Source organism: Heterodontus francisci, chromosome 32 (genome assembly GCF_036365525.1).
Source record: "Heterodontus francisci isolate sHetFra1 chromosome 32, sHetFra1.hap1, whole genome shotgun sequence".
NCBI lineage: Eukaryota > Metazoa > Chordata > Chondrichthyes > Heterodontiformes > Heterodontidae > Heterodontus > Heterodontus francisci.
The window spans coordinates 38,204,100-38,216,901 of record NC_090402.1 but is presented as its reverse complement, the minus strand read 5'-3'; the positions used below and the strand labels follow the sequence as shown (position 1 = coordinate 38,216,901).

General features: G+C 42.9%; 1 pseudogene; it reads right to left on the bottom strand.

The window, feature by feature from the left end:
- Positions 1–633: 633 nt before the first annotated feature.
- On the bottom strand, positions 634–2,726 carry LOC137347474 (ribosome-binding protein 1-like; annotated as a pseudogene).
- Positions 2,727–12,802: the final 10,076 nt, after the last annotated feature.

Genomic DNA, 12,802 nt, shown 5'->3' with positions numbered 1-12,802 from the left:
TAGGCAGAGGCCCATCAACCCATGACACCTATGGTTGGTTTTCTACAAAGAGCTGTCCACTTTGTCCCAGTCTGCTGCCCTTTCCCCAAACCTTTTTTTTTTATTTTTAAACACTTATTCTCTTTCCTTTTAATATCATTTATGGTTTCTGCTTCCTTGACTGTTTCTGGTAGGAAATTCAAATTCCTAACAATGCTTTACATATATGAAAAAAATGTTGGTAATTTCTTTCTTCATTCTTTTGATGATAATCTTAAATTTAGGTCCTCTGGTCAGAGACCAATGGAAATAGCCAGAAATATATGCCCATCCAAGGTATAGAACCATGCAGAGACAATGCAAGCTGCGGCAATCTTAAGTTGATAAAACAACTCTTTTAGTGTAAGCCAGCCCTCAAGCAAATACACATTTACCATCTCTGAATTTGAAGCACCCTCCAAAAGAAGTATTTATGGCTTATTGAGCTGTGCTGATTGTTTGTAATGAGTTCTTTTCTGTTGTCTGATGCAACATAAGTGAGATGCATGGAGTCCAGTTGGTTGAAGATCTCAAAACAGGTTTATTACAGCTAAACTATTATATCTGCAAGGCATCTGGCAAGGTCGAGTAGTGCTCACTGCAACTGTAGGTTCTTCAGACAGATGTCCCCTCCTTCAAATTATCCTCCTCCATCACTGCCCCCTCCTCTTCCTTTTCCTGTCTTTGTGCTTGTAGCTTCTCAACAGTTTCCTTTTCCTTGTTAAGCTGTTCTTGTGCAACCTTTGCTGCATCTTGGTCTAAGTCCTTGGTCATTTTCTTTTCTTTGTTAAGTCTTTCTTTTCATTGAACAATATCCTCTCCATCAAAGACGACACTGCCCCCAGCTGCCCTCAACTTCTTCAGCTCTTCCTGCAAGTTTAATGCAGTTCTCTGGGCCTTTTCAAATTCTTCAGCCAGCTTCTGTCTCTGTGACTCCTCACTGATCACAGTTTCTTCCAACTGGGCTTTAAGCTTGGCAGACTCCTGCTCGACTTGATCAATCAGTGACTCAATCAACTCTCCATCACACATATGGGTCTCCATTTTATACAGACACTGCCTCACCTGTGAAAATCCTTCACTGTGTTTCTGTACCTCTTTATTGGCTGTTTCAAGCTGGCTGTGTGATTCTGTGTGTGTGAAGGTTCTAATTGGTGGTGTAGCTGTGCCTCAATTCAGCAACCAGCTCCTTCGTCTGTTCTGTGTTTTGGAATTCCAGCTTCAATTTCTCCAGTGTGTCCTCTAAAGTTTTTACTTGTGTTTGTGCCTTCTGAAGTTGTGACTCAGACTCTGCTATCTTCCCTTTCCATACATGCTCCTCCTGTTCCATGCTTTTCTGAAGGTCTCTCAGCATTCCCTCTGTCTCGGTAAGAACAGTTCTATACTGGTCACACTCTGCTTGTGAAGGGCTTTGAGCTTCTTTGGCTTCCTTTAATTTGATTCTCTCCTCCAAACATTCTTTCTCAGACCCAGCCTCCGTCAGCTGAGCACGTAACTTCCCTAGCTCCTCTGCTTTGCTCTTCAGGTCGTTTTAGCTATTGAGAGTAGTTCCCCTTTCATTTTCTCAGCATCTGTGAGTAGGCTGGAGTAGCTGCTCTGGAACCTGCAAAGCTCCTCGCTGACATCGTCAAGTCGCTTCTGCAACGTCCTCTGCGTTTCCTTCTGACACGACTGAAGCTCGGTGAGCTGCTGCGCGTACTTGCTGACCTTACCCTCCAGCACCTTCATCTGCTGCTTATCTTGCTGGAGGGTCTCCAACTTCTCACTCAGCTCCTTGGTCAGTTTGGCACACTCCTGCCATAGTTTAGCCAGCTTGGCATTCTGCTTGCTTTTGGTATGACTTATGGCCTGGTTGAGGGAATCCTTTAAAATGGAGTTTTACTGCTACTGGCGAGTGATTTGGGCAGTGGGCCTGTTCTCCTCCCCTCCCCCAGCTGCTCCTGGAGCCCTTGGATCTAGGCCTGTAGCTGCTGCATCCCAGCCGTGTGGTCCTGGTAGCTGGCCTGAATGTGGGTCTATATCACATTTAGCTCCTCTTGCTGCATCATCAACTGCTTCTTTAGTTTTGTTTCACAGGCATTTTCAGTTGCATTGGGCTTTGCCCTCACTGAAATCCATACTGCTCATCGTAGAAAGCAGGGTCTTGTAAGAAATGTAGAGAGGGCTTTCCAAAGAATCAGCATGAACATTTATAGGATCTAACTTTTTCTTAGGTGCTATCTTCTTCTTTGCTGGGGGATCTTGCTTTGGTTCATCTTGGTTGGCAGTTGCATCAATCCTTGATGACTTCCCGAAGTTTGCTTTTGGCTGCACTGGAATCCTCTTGTTCCACCACAAGCTGCTTCTCTTTCTCATCCAGTTGGCGTTTCAGGGCCGTTACCAGGTCTCCTTTCTGAGCAGCTGTGTGTCAGGTGTCCTGCACAATGCCGGCCCTTTTCCATCAGGGTCTCAATGAGTCATTGGGCTTTGCCCTCGCTGAAATCCATACTGCTCATCGTAGAAAGCAGGGTCTTGTAAGAAATGTAGAGAGGGCTTTCCAAAGAATCAGCATAAACATTTATAGGATCTAACTTTTTCTTAGGTGCTATCTTCTTCTTTGCTGGGGGATCTTGCTTTGGTTCATCTTGGTTGGCAGTTGCATCAATCTTTTTGGCACCCACAGTCCTCCATTTATGCAGCTCGCAGTTGAAGCTATAAAAAGAAACCATTGAACCACTTGAACACTGCAGAGCTTACACTCACTCAGCCAAAGTTTTTAAAAAAACATAAACCCACTCAAGTGTGAAGAATTTCCTATTGAACGGCTGTACAAATAAACTCTAGTAGAAAAAAATAATTGAAATGCTATTGCACAGCTGTGTAAACAGACAGACTAGAAGCTGCATAAACAGACAAGTACTGCAAAACACCGGCCCCTGTCAAACAAAACAACCAAGAAAGCTTTTTTAAAGGGAAGACAGTACAGAATCATAGGACAAGTCTTAAAGCAATTTTTAAAGCAAGAGGGCAGCAGAAAAATGGATACAAAATTTCCCAGCATGAACTGGAAAGCCATGGATATCCTATCTGAGTTTCAACTTTTCAAACAAAGAATTCAGTTTTGCTTTACAGACCTAGTGATTACAGAACCAGAAAAACAGGCTGTAAAATACTAATAGCAGTTGGAAATGAGGGATTACACAGAATCAATACCTCACGCTTATCTGACGAGGACCAGAAAGATCCCGCAAAGATATGAAAAGCACTGGAAGATCAGCTCCAATTGAGAGTGAATTTTCAAATTCACTGCCTGGAATTGATGTCCTACAGGTAACAGCCACAGGAATCAATAGACCAGTTCATCAGTAGATGCCATAGCAATGGCTCCGCAGAAGCTGAGCTGTCAGATCGAATAATGGAGCTGATGATTGTACCGACACACATTGAAGTGTTTCAGAAAAACCTCTTGGGAAAAAAGAAAGGTCACAGCATTGATGCACTGCTAGAAGATGGCAGGAAATATGAAGCCATTATAGCTGGACAAGAGCACCTGCAAGCACAAGTGCAGCCAACATTATTGGCACAATTACCAGGTCAAAAAGAGCAAGCAAGCTGTGTGGTAAGTGTGATTGGTCCCACTTATAGTGAAGTTGTCCTGCATTTCGAGACCTATGCAAGGTGTGTGGTGCAAAAGGAAACTGGGCCCGCCTATGCAAAAAATCTAGCTCCGAAGACACAGCCAGAAGTCATGGTAGTGTGCAGACAAACAGATAACATGTGCAGAAACAGGGCAACAGCAGCAAGGAGAGCTCCAGAGATCTGCATAAGCGCAAGCCAATACACGAGGTCCACAGCGAAACAGACCTGAGACAAGACCCAGAGAAAAGTAATTCTCAGTCAGAAGATGAACAGGCATTTCAGATTGTGAACCTGACACATAATGTTGATGAAGTCAAACAGCTGGAAGCTTTAGCCGCAATTATTATCATGTGCCCAAAAACAGCTGGCAAACATACATTCAGGGATAAGATTGACCCTGACCCTAGTGTAAATATCCTCCCATTCTGCATACTCAAAGACATACCAGAGTCATTGCAAATCAATTATACAACCGACAACTGCCAAACTATCTGCATACAATGGGGCACTCATCCCTTGCAGTAGCACACTGACAATGCAATGCAGCTATGGCAAGTTGGCATGGAAACCACAAACATTCTACCCAATAGACACAAGCAGACCAATAGTGGCAGGACTACCAGTGTGTAAGGACCACAATATTGTGACCATCCACGAGGTCACCAAGGTACCCATTACAGCAGAAGAGACCAAAGGGAAATCTCCAAGAACTGGAACCCGCTCGAAGACTCTGACCAGCATCAAACAGTGCAGTCTGGAAACCCAGCAACAGCACAACAATGCCATACCTTCACTTCTGCTCTCTAGTGAACCACTATCACCACAGCGAGCCAAAACAGACAGAGATCTCCATGGGATCAAGTGCTCTTCCCCCAACAAGTCCTCGACTTTGAGCCCCAAGCCCTCAGACATGGAGGATGAGGAGAGGCGAAGGACACGTAATGTCCTGAAAAGGCAGAGGAAGGAATGAGTTGAAGCATTGTCTATGGGCTCTTCGAGATGAGATGCTGGAACTTTCTAAGAATGACAAGGCCCCAAAAGTGATCATCTTGAGAAAAGCAACAGAGTATGTTAGCAGGCTGAAGGCAGAACAAGAGAAACTGAATGCAGAGAGGGAGAAACTTCAGAAAGAACAGCAACAGATGAGATGCAAACTCCCCAAGCAAGATTTGTCAAAACACCGAGATGTTATATGAACTTTTGAGCCTCTATATTTGTAAATTTCACAATCTCTATCCATGTGTAAAGAATTTTGATGATATCTAATGTTGTGTATTTTTACTTTTAGGGTACGGGATGTATCTTTGGAAAGACAGGGGCTGTTGTATGATCGCCTTTAGGAGTGATGTCCCTTTAAGATCTCAGTGTGCTAATGAGCTAAGTACCAGGACGCAGTCATGTGACTCGAAGCCAGAGTCACTATGCAACTGTAACACCTCGAGGCAAGTTCTGTAAATAGTTAGCTCTGTACTGTATAATAGTATAGTTCTAAAAAATCTGTTTGAGATCTTCAACATAACTGAACTCCACGCATCTCATTTATGATGCGTCAGACAACATAAAAACTCATTACATTGTTCACAGTATTGTCTTCTCTGCTTTGATGCAGTCAACAGAAGATTTGTTAACACATTGCAGTAGGCAATGGCAAGAATTGAACAAACCTTCAACAGGTTATCTATTTAGTCATGGGAATAATGACAGAGCAAATTTACACTGTTCGGAAAATGTCATCTTGATGAATCAATTTTCTTTTTCAAACTAATCATTCTGTGCTTTGTAATTGAAAAGATTTCTTTCAACTTACATGACTTTAGAATAATTTTCTCTTATGCATTCTTCAGTTGAAGCATTCACTGCTTCCTCCAGTGCTCCCAGCATACGGTACCTCATGGCCAAGTAGTTTAGTTCGAGTTGATCAGCAGCACGCCATACATAGTATCAGATTGAATAATCCAAGTGGGTAGAAAAGCATGAGGAACTGCAGTCCTGGTTTCTAATTATGACCATAGGTTCCTAATTAAATAGGGTTCTCTACTATTGTCATCACCCTATTTTGTTCCTTGGTTTTATAAACAGGAGAATTGAGTTTAAAAAAAGGAGGTAATGCTAAATGCACAAGTTTATTTTTCTTGTTATGAGATGCATCCTGATGGTATCATTATATTAACTTGCACATGAACTGATTCGGTTTTCTCAAAAATTGCCTGGTGCGGTACTGATATCATGCAGTCTTTCACTGGATACAATATTTATATAATAAATATAGTGCACTAAATTATCAATGGGTAAGTTGTGAGAATTTTGCTGTAGCTTTGGCAGCTTCACTGTATTTTGTATGTTCTAATGGCAGAGAAACCATTGGTTATTTTGCAGTTAATATGTTGTGCTTAATTTGGAAGAGGAAGGATATCAAGGCCATAGGGAGGATAGACTGTGATACAGGGGTGAATTTTCCCAGTCCTGCAATGGCAGGTTAGGAGGTGGGACCAGGAGCAAAGTTGTAAATAGCGCGTCAGGTCGGCCACCTGACCCGTTCCCACCTCCGAGCAATCTTGCCAGAGGTGGGGTCAATGCAGCAGAGGTGGGGTCAATGCAGCAGAGGCTATCTGCCCAGCAGTGGTTGGTGGTCAATTAGGCTCATTAACGAGCTAATTGGGGAAAAGGTGCTCCCAAGATCTTCCCAACGGCGGACGGAATCGCTCCTGAGGGTGGAGTCCATCAATTAATGGAGGTGGTCTCCCAGTGCATGCCAGAGGGCCATTGACACCTCCTCTCACTCACCTCAGCACGATTCACTGGGATGCGATGGCTACAGTCACAGCTGCAAGCCATCCTGTGGCATTTTGAGGCACCCTCACCATCTCCTGCCTGTTTTTGCCACTCCCACATCTCCTGGTGGGGCTTTTGGCCAGATATTGCTGCTGTCCCTCCTACTGAGCCTCCCACTTCCCTGGTCACAAGCTGTACTTAATTAGATGGAGCTCCCAGAAGCAGCTTCTTAATTGACTGCCTACTGGAAGGTCATGAATGATGACCCACCACGGCCACTTCTGGGTTCCTGACCTGGAATTGTGGCTGACACTGGGATTGCAACACTAGTTTGGTTCAGTGGTAGAACTCTAAGAATTCAAAGTACAAGGTAAAGCTTTACTCTGGGATGTAACTTGGACTAATATTTTCATGAGAGACAGCTACACCATTGGAGTCACCACTTTTTGAATGAGATAATAAACCAAGGCACTGCTTGTCTGCCCAGGTGGACATAAAAGATCCCATGCCACTATTCGAAGAAGCACAGATGTAATCTCCCAGTACCCTGGAAAATATTTTTCTTTCAGCCAATACTGCGTAAACAGATAAACGAGCCATTTACCTCCATGCTGTTTATAAGACTTTGGACAGATTGACTGCTGCCTTTGCAGACACAACACCCCAAAATTAATTAATCTTCTGTGAAGTACTTAGGAATGTCCTGAGGATGTGAAAGGTGTTGTATAAATGCTAGTTTTTATACAAGTTCTTGTACAAAGTAATGGCTACTTTTACTGTGATAACCGACAATGAATAGGGTTAAAAATGTTGTGATGAAAAGTAGTTAGCATTTAACTTTTACGCCATGTTCTTGAGATGTTTTCAGTGTGGTGAGAGTTGATAACAAATCTTTTCAATATTGCATTTTACTCATATTGAGCAGCGGCTGGAATAATTTTTTTCAAGTTGGTTAACATGGTATGAATTCCAAAGCCAAATAACATCATCCCTTCATTTCTTTGATTTTTGAATGAATTCTTTCCACACTGTAAATATGTGAGCACAACAAACAGCAAGGAAGTGTGTTGGTGACTGCAAAAGACATAGACTAGTGGAGTGGCCAGATTGGTGACAAAAGCAATTCTTTGCACAGAAATGTGAAATAATAATTTTTTAATGAGAAAAGATGTATAAAAATAAGTATACCCTAAATGGTAAAAGTAAGGAAAGAGCAATCTAGGGGTGCAGGTACATAGATTCATAAAAGTAGAACTGCAGGTAAGAAAGTACATCAAAAGACAAATGAAATTCTGGGGATCTTAACTAGAGATAAACAGAGTAGACTGATAGTCAAGCTTAAACAACAAGTTTTCATAGTTATTAGACCAAGAAATGCCTTACTATAATTACTTTTTCAAGCAGAGAATATAGCATAATTTGAAAGAGAACTGAGTAGCTAATTGAAAATGAAAAATATAAAAGGAGACAGTGAAAGGGCAGAAAAATGGGATTGGAGTAGATAGCTCCAATTGAAGATCCAGCACCAGCACATATGCAGTGGATTCTTTCTCTTATCCAATTATAAGCCACCTGAAAAGTATTTTCTGGGGAGCTGGATTATCAGTTTCATCAATGTTTTTGTTCATGAATGTATTCAGCTGAAATATTAAAGCGACGGAGATGTATTTATCACTTTCACTGTTGAAGGTGAGTTGAACAGTTGTGATTGCTAACTTTCATTATCTTGAGGAAAGCTCTGTGAACAGTTTTCATGATTTTAAGGTTGTCTCTTAGAACTGTTTTTCACTGCTTATTAATCGTAAAAAACAAAAATGTGCATGAAAGGATGTTCAAGACTTGCAAAAAGCAATAGTGGACCACTTACCCATTACAGTCAAAATACATTAAAGCTTGATACTAAATCAGTGATTGAAGAAAATTAACTCTTAAAAATTGTGGAAGAACTTTTAAAATTATTTATTTACATGTCATAAAAGACCACCCAAAAAAGGATAGATCACCATAGCAACTTGACCATAGCAACAAAAATGATTCCAGGATGGCTGGAGGCCTACTTAATTTAATTGTGTCACGGCTGCGGACAGAAAAAAATTTGTGTCAATCAATATTGGATTGCATTTGCAGGCACCTATTGCTGACAAGGCACTGCCCAGTGTGGTTCAGTGTTAAAACTTTTAAAAGCTAAGCAGAAGTTATAGTTGGTGAGAGACACAGTTCCACCTCAACTGTTCCAACCTCACCTTTTGCCTGCTGAAAATGCCACCTCACCTGGTGTCTTCAAGACCTCCCACTACCTCACAGCCTCCTGACCCCTTGGTACCTCTCCGCTTCCTGCCTATGCAGGGTTACAGATTGCCTGTTAATCAGATGACCTGACTACAAGAGAAAGCCATCCTACATTAGAACATTATCCAAGTACTTGGAATCTTCCAGACAAACTTGAGTGAAACACATGTATATAACTTTTGTTCTGGGCTTAGTCTAAAATAGACATCTGATTTCCAAATGGTTATGCATTTTGGGAATTCAGAGGGTTTTTTTATTATCAGTATAATTTGAAATTGTGCATAAACTCAAGACGTTGGTTAATTGTAATGTCAGTTTTTCCAGTGTATAATAAATGATTGTTTCCGTTATAAAGCCATTGCTTGTGCCTGAAGTTTTGATTGGAAAAAGAGCCCATTAAGTAAAATATAAAATTAAACCTTGCTGATAAAAAGGCATTTCCCCAAATTAAAGTGTAAAATCACTTTGCACCTTTTGCTCCTATACAATTTGCATGTTGTCTGAGTCTTCTTGGCATTCTAACATGCCTTCACAGAAATTAGCAATTGTGTGCCAAAGATGAATTGATTCTCATTGCTCTGTGAAGAGAGCAGATAGAATCTAATGAATACATAAGAATGTACATTTGTTTGTGTATTTTATTGTCACTGAATGAACTATTGAACTGGTGCACAATAATTATGCTTGAAAATCGTTGAGTACATGCCAGTACATCTGCACACATACCCAACCTCTTCCATCCTATTAGACCAAATTACATTTATTTAGTGCCTTTAATATAGAAAAGACGCATAATTGAACAAAATTAGTTGCCAAGCCAAAGAGGGAGATATTTGGAAGGGTGACCAAAAACTTAGCAACAGAGGTGGATTTTTAGGAGAGCTTCAAAGGAGGAGAAGGAGGTGGAGAGGTGAAGGGGTTTGGGAGAGAAATTCTAGAGTGTGTGATTTAGGCAGCTAATAGCACAGCTACCAAAAATGGGATGTACAGAATGGAGTTGCACAAAAGGCCAGAATCAGAGGAATGGAGAGTTTTGTGGGTTGAGGGTGGAGGAGCTTACAGACATTATAAATGGGGTTGTGACAATGAAGGAACTTAAGCATAAAGATGAGAATTTTAAATTGGAGATGGTGGTGAACTGGGAGCCATTGTAGGGTAACAAAGATGAATGGGCTCTGGTGCGGGTTAGGATTTTTTATTCATTCGGGGGATTGTGGGCGTCGTTGGCTAGGCCTGCATTTATTGCCCATCCCTAATTGCCCTTGAGAAGTGGTGGTAAGCTGCCTTCTTGAACCGCTGCAGTCCTTGGGGTGTAGGCACAGCAACAGTGCTGTTAGGAAGGGAGCTTCAGGATTTTGACCCAATGACAGTGAAAGAATGGCAATATAGTTCGAAGTCAGGATGGTGTGTGGCTTGGAGGGGAACTTGCATGTGGAGGTGTTCCCATGCATCTGCTGCCCTTCTCCTTCTAAGTGGTGGAGGACTTGGCTGCTCATACCTGTGAGGAACCCCCGCAATGCAGCGGAGGAGGGGTACAACAATTGCCACGGTTCTACCCGAGTGACCATTGAGCAGGCCATTGGGCTGCTGAAGATGAGATTCCGCTGCCCCGATCAACCTAGTGGAGCCCTGCAGTATGCCCCAGTGAGGGTGTCCTACTGTGCTCTGCACAATCTAGCACTGCAGAGGGGGGGAGGCCTAGCATGATGATGAGATGCCTGAGTGACACTCATCCACTGACGAGGCAGATGAGAAGAAAGAAGATGAGCAAGCAGCACTGAATGTTGAAGCCCTTGCATCGGAGACCAGACAGATTGAGCGATATGCCAAGGAGGCAAGCGATAATCTCATAATTACCCACTTCCAGTCACCCTGATGTCTAGTCACAGAGAAACCACTAAAGACTTACCTCAATGCCTGTAGTCTGTCACCTCCTTTCCATTAGTGTTCCATGTCTGGCGGCCAGCTGAAGCACGTGCTAGGGCCCATGGGAGATCATATTTAAATGAGGGTTGTGGCATTCCACTAAGGGGGAAGGGTGATGTCAGCAGCTCACAATTAAGGCACGTTAAGGTGATGCCTAACCCCCTCTGCCATCGCCCTTATAGTGCCACCCTCCCCATGCCCCACTTCCTCTCACAAAGCCACTTGCAAGAACTAAAAAATAAAGAGGTGTAGAGCACTCACCTTGGCAGAATGCAGGAGGTCGTTGCAGCACTGTACCCATTTCTGGGGACTGACCCCATGGCTACTGACCTCCTCAGCTATCTCCATCCAGCCTTGCTTGTTCAGGCAGGAGGGCCTCTTTTTACCATCGCTGGGGAAGAGAACCTCCTGCCTTTCCCTTGCAGCCTGAAGGAGAATCTAGAGGGAGACATCACTAAACCGCGGGTCTACCCTGTGTCTTGGCTCAGCCATCCTGCAGGGTCCGCCTCGGTGGGTTGGGGGTTTAGAGTCAGTGCAAAATGGGACACGGTTTTGAGCAGCTTGCAGCAAGTGAATGCAAGGAAGCAATGCAAACAGGTTGGCAGGGCTTTAAATTTGGCGCTAGCACCTGCTCTGGAGTCATCCAGCATCGTATCCGACGCCTTGCCTCCCGGCCCTGCCACGTGATTGGGAACGAACCATTCCTTCAGTATGCAAAATGGCCGCCCACGGGACAAACAGAAACAGCGCTCATTTCCGGGCCCACCAACAGGACCCATCAGCCCATCATGTGTCGAATCACAGATTCTCAGCTCCATCCTACTTCAAGCCATGCTTCCTCTTAAGTCAAAGTACACTGAACAATCACTAAATTCCAAAATTTGCATTTCCAAAAACAAATTACAAGAAGGTTTGCAGATCACAATTCGAGCACTGTCATTTAAAATTTACTTTGAAGAGTTGTGCAGTCACATGCTCTTGTAGGAAGTACCTCAACCACTGTAATTTTAAGCACTTTACCAAAGCAACAGTAGAAACTTGATATTGCAGGAGGCACAGAATTCCTCCCCCAACACACTTATGTTTGGCCAAGTACAATTTTTTTATCATCTTATACTCTGAAGTGACCATAATGCTCGTCAATAGTATTTAAAATACTGCTGTGTGACTTAGATGAATGTGAACGCTCAGCATAATGGTTAAACTTTTTATATAGAAGCAGCATCTTTTTCACATAAATGTCACAAGAGCCTATTGTACCGAAGTTATCATTTCCTTGGAGCTGGTGTGAAAATTGCCCCATTTGAGTCCATTAAGACTCTACAAAGCCTACATTTACCTTCCCCTTTCTGTTGAAAGCTAAACAAGCAGGAATATATTTTCCACAGTTAGATTACTATTGCAGGCTGGGAATGTGTTTCCAAGATTGCTGCAGAAAGATATAGAGGTGCAGGATTTCTGCCAGTCTATCCTGCACAATACAAAGGAAAAATATTATAAATACTTTGCTGTCTGAGTAAGCTCTCTTGCTTTAAGGTCTGTGATTGAATTCAAATGCCACAGTGCATCTGGAAGGACATCTTGATTAGTTGGGTAACTATCCAACTAATTTCTCTCTTTAAGAATTTTTATGTTCTTTGCAGGTGCTCCTCAGCTTATGGAACTTTCCTTTTTTGCACTCTTGCAGAATGCCAGTTGTACATTTGTCTCTACAATTTGCCCTTTGGTTATCAGCCTAGAAATTGGTACATGCAGCTCCCATTTTTTGGGCATTAGTCAGACTCTAAGGGCCCAATAGGCAGACAGGAAAGGAGTGCACATTTCTGGCTGGAAGTGATGTGCCCAATTGGGGAAGGACTAAAAAAATGCCTCCTTTATACACACCTGAAAAAGGTATAAGGCCTCTTGTTCACGTATACAAAGGATCTAAGCCTGTTGATGTCCCTTTTCCAAGATGGGTTTTTCCTGATGTTGCCAGCAATGGCACTGTGGGAAACCAGGCCGAGGAATAGCCTGCTTTGCCCAACCAAGAAGGTACATAAGTCCACATTAAAAGAACTGAGCACCCCTCCACTTTCAGCCCCGCCCCGATTGACAAACCAAATCCCAGCCTCAATCCCTGCCTCATCCCCTGGACCCACTTTCCTGAATGGCACTAGTAGTGGCCCAATTGTGCACT